The following is a 4,876-nucleotide window of genomic DNA, read 5'->3' on the forward strand; positions in this document are numbered from 1 at the left end:
CGCAAACTGATGTCGTGTAATCTAGGGTCACACGGTCATGTCTCTAAGCCATGTAACTAACAGTGGCCATGTTGGACTAAATTGTAAACTATGCAAAATTTCATACAGTTTTGTGGATGGGTTGTTAAACTTAATGTGGTTGTTTATACCAAATGAAACCTGAATCAGATAGACCAAATGCCCATGCCATATGACCGTGTATGGCACAAATCAACCCGTGTGTACCTAAAAGACCCGTTTTCAACAAGTCACATATTCCTAGTTCACTTAGGTCATAAGCTACATTATACACTCATTCAAAACTGTTTAAAAATCATCAAAACATACCTAAAATAACACTTATTTCGTTCATCCTAAGTGCCTAATGTAACACCCTAAACCCGGCCCAGACGTTATGACCGGATCAGACATGCCACATCGAAGCGTTCAAAACATTTTATATTGTTGATCCAGAAAAACTTATTTAGTGTTTTAAAAAATAATTTCATTATAGGTTAAAGTGAATGGAAGCTGTGCACTAGGTAGGAAACCGGAAAAGAGGTGGTGAGTCCATCGGACTGCTTAAGTACCAAGGTCCCTTCGGATCCAATCCTAGACATGAATACCGCATTACCACACCTTAACGTCATGGATATTTCTAGGAAACCGATTTGATTAAGTCATTTTTAGGAAAAGTGATTAATTTTGGAAAATACTTTCATTGCAAAAGCTTTGCTTGTTGTCGTGTTATTTTGAAATCAATTGTTGTTTTTGAAAACGCGCCCTAAAGCTATCCAATTTCAACAGTTAAAATAAGTAATACCTATCTTAGTAATACATATTAAAACCATCAAAAATAATTAAGCGGGCTTATTACATTTAAAAACCCAAAACTTCAAACGTAAATAAAAGGATGTCCAGTTCACCAGAAGAAAATCAAACTTTCAGAACGGGTGGCCACTCCGAATTCCCTCACAGCTCCAAGCCCACTATGGTTGGGGATTACCTGCATGGATGAAAATAAAAGGGGTGAGTTTGGGGAAACTCAGTGTGTAAATTAACCCAACCATAGCCTATATCACTCAAACCACGTAAATAGAATAAGTTGGCCTTAGCCTGAGCAATGTAATTGAGAATAAAGCCCATAGGCCCATAATGAACGAGCAGATATTACATGTTTATGTAGAAACCCAACCTGATTCATCCATAACACCCCTGCACCAGCCTTACACCATGTGGGAGACTACTCGACCCACCCAACCGCTACACACCACGTAAATCGCAGGTGAGGTCGCCAAATATTGTGACGAAGTCACCAGATATGAATATTGTGGCGAGCCACCGAATAGATATATGTGGCGAGCCACCAGATCGATAATTGTGGCATAGCCACCAGATGTATATATGTGGTAGAGCCACCAGATCGAGATAATTGTGGCATAGCCACCGGACGCTTCCTCCATAGTATAACCCAAGTCCCCATGCAATGATATATAATTATGGCATACATCATACGTAATCGATCGTCACGCTTTTCAAAAAGTAACCCTAAAGGTATAATGGTAATTTTGTATACATAGGGTATTCAAGTAATTTAACTATTCTTAAGGTTTTCATACATAACATAGCCATTTACGCATTTATCGTAAACACTTACCGCGTTTTCTTACCAATTTGGGCCCGTTGGCCCATTATCCGTTTTGGCCCATTAAGGCCAAAAATATCGAAATGCACGTAATCGCGACTCTACAGTCTTATCACTTTAATTTACCATATACATCAAACTATTAATCTCATGAGCATTCACGCACTCGCAAGATCTCAAAATACCGGCTTTTCGGCATTTCGGCTTTTCAGCTTGTGCCAATCTAGTCTATAAGAGGGTGTTAGTTACACACCTGTTTGTGACGATATGCTGACGAGATCCACACATGAACCGCCTTCAATTTTCCTCCTCCTAGTGACCGAATACTCAAGAGCTTTCTCCTCTCCTTTCTCTTCTCTAACTTTCGGCTATGATGAACAAAGATGGACAAAACTTTGTTCTTTTCATCCTTTTGTTATTTTATTACCCAACATTTTATGACACAAAATAACCTATATTATTTGTGCCATACCTATGCCATAATGTCAATAAAAAAAATGCCCATAATGCTTATCATGCCCATCATGGAACATTTACCTAACCCATTATCAATTTTTTATCAATTTGTACCATAAATTATGGATATCAAGTGCACATATTGTCTTCAACAACATGATGGTCGGCCACTTCTTGTAAAATGGGAGGTTTGACATACAAATACTCCTATTTTGCACTACTATTTATTTGGCCACTACAAATTAGCCTGTAGCATTTTCAAACATTTTCACATAGGTCCTATTTCATAATTTCACTCACAAATGACAAAATCAAAGCATGAAATTTTGCCAACATTCACAGAATTCCCGAAAATTGGGGCGTTACAACTCTACCCCCTTAAAGAAATTTCAGCCTCGAAATTTACCTGATCCAAATAGTTGAGGGTATTGTTGACGCATAGTCTCTTCTGATTCCCAAGTAGCTTCTTCCCTTCCATGATTACGCCAAAGCACTTTCACTAACGGGACAGATTTCCTTCTAAGAACCTTAACATCTCGAGCCAATATTTGCACAGGCTCCTCCTCAAAGGTCAAATCAGTCTGAACTTCAATTTCTGCAACTGGCAGGACATGAGCAGGGCCAGAACGATAACGTCTTAACCTGGAGACGTGAAAAACATCGTGAATCCTGTCTAACTCTAGAGGCAATTCCAACTGATAAGCCACTGGGCCTACTCGGTTCAAAACCCGATAAGGCCCAATGAACCGCGGACTCAACTTGCCCTTCTTACGGAACCTTAATATCTTCTTCCAAGGAGAAACCTTTAAGAAGACCATATCACCTACTAAGTACTCAATCTCCTTACGCTTCAAATCTGTATACGAATTTTGCCTATTAGATGCTTCTTTTAACCGGTCCCTAATTATTCTAACCTTATCCTTAGTATCAGCTACCAACTCTGGTCCAAGAATTTGTCGCTCTCCTAGTTCAGTCCAACAACTAGGTGTACGACGCCTTCGTCCATACAGTGCTTCATACGGTGCCATTCGAATACTCGCCTGGTAATTGTTATTGTACGCAAATTCTGCCAACGACAAGTAATCCTCCCAACTACCTCGAAAGTCAATCACGCATCCCTTCAACATGTCCTACAGAATCTGAATAACCCTCTCTGACTGACCATCAGTTTGGGGATGGAAAGCCGTACTAAAGTTCAATCACGTCCCCAACGCCTCATGTAACTTTTTCCAAAACCGAGATGTGAATCTGGGATCCCGGTCAGAGACAATTGAAACTGGGACTCCATGAAGTCGTACAATCTCCGCCACATACAGCTTGGCTAACTTTTGAAGCGAAAAGTCAGTACGTACTATGAAATGGGCTGATTTGGTCAACCTATCCACAATCACCCACACCGAGTCTTTCTTTGATGGTGTCAAAGGCAACCCACTCACAAAGTCCATGGTTACCCTCTCCCACTTCCAAAGTGGTATCTTCACTGGCTGTAACAGTCCAGAAGGTAATTGATGCTCAGCTTTCACTTGTTGGCATGTCAAACATTTTCCTACAAACTCCGTTACTTCTCGCTTAAGTCCAGGCCACCAGTACAATTCTCGCAAGTCGTGATACAACTTATTCCCTCCAGGATGCATGGCACATAATCCCCATGAGCTTCCTTCAATATTGTGCGCGCTTAAATCGAGTCCTCGAACACAAATTCTTCCTCGAAACACGAACTCCATCACCATTTAAACCGAACTCAAGTTTCCTTCCTTAACTTGTTGAAAACGAGCAACCAAAGACTCATCTTCCAACTGCTTTTCCTTAATCTGGTCCACCCAGGTTGGCCTTACTTGTAATTCAGCCAACAAATTGCCATCATCATACAGACTCAAACGAGCAAACATTGCTCTCAGATCAGATACGATTCTACGACTTAAAGCATCGGCTACCACATTGGCCTTGCCTGGGTGATACTCGATCGAACAGTCATAATCCTTAAGCAACTCAATCCATCTCCTTTGCCTAAGGTTCAGCTCCTTCTGAGTCAACAAATACTTAAGACTCTTGTGGTCTGTGTATATAATACACCTCTCCCCGTACAAGTAAAATCTCCAAATCTTAAGTGCAAATATCACTGCCGCCAACTCCAAATCATGAGTAGGATAGTTCCCTTCGTGAGGTTTAAGCTGTCGTGATGCATATGCAACCACCTTACCCTCCTGCATTAACACGCAGCCCAAACCCACGTGTGATGCGTCACTGTACACAGTAAAATCCTTCCCAGACTCCGGCTGAATCAACACAGGTGCTTCAGTCAGAACTTTCAACTTTTCAAAAGCTTCCTGCTGCTTCTCAGTCTATACAAATGGTACTCCTTTCCTTATGAGTTTTGTCAGAGGTGCTGCCATCACAGAAAAAACCTTTCCCAAACCTTTTGTAGTATCCTGCCAACCCTAGGAAACTTCAAATTTCTGACACCGTCCTAAGTGGCTTCCACTCCAAAATTGCTTCAATCTTTCGAGGGTCCACCTTAATCCCTTCGGCAGAGACCACATGTCCTAAGAAGGTTACCTCTCTCAACCAAAATTCACACTTGCTGAACTTCGCAAAGAGTTCCTTCTCCTTAACACTCGCAAGACTATACGGAGATGCTCATCATGTTTCGCTTCGGTTTGAAATATACCAGATATCATCAATGAAGACGACTACGAATCGATCCAAGAATGGTTGGAACACCCGATTCATCGATCCATAAATGCTGCAGAGCGTTAAATCATCCAAATGGCATAACCAAAACTCGTAATGACCATA

At 41.1% G+C, this 4,876-nt stretch overlaps 1 long non-coding RNA gene across 1 annotated transcript; it reads right to left on the reverse strand.

Annotated features, from left to right (window-relative positions):
- Nucleotides 1–792: 792 nt before the first annotated feature.
- On the reverse strand, nt 793–2,040 carry LOC128282442 (uncharacterized). The gene is made up of 2 exons (XR_008272710.1): nt 1,878–2,040; nt 793–985 (listed from the first exon to the last, which is right to left on the reverse strand). It is a non-coding gene; the product is annotated as an uncharacterized LOC128282442 (long non-coding RNA).
- Nucleotides 2,041–4,876: the final 2,836 nt, after the last annotated feature.

The sequence above is a fragment of the Gossypium arboreum genome, chromosome 10 (genome assembly GCF_025698485.1).
Source record: "Gossypium arboreum isolate Shixiya-1 chromosome 10, ASM2569848v2, whole genome shotgun sequence".
Lineage (NCBI taxonomy): Eukaryota > Viridiplantae > Streptophyta > Magnoliopsida > Malvales > Malvaceae > Gossypium > Gossypium arboreum.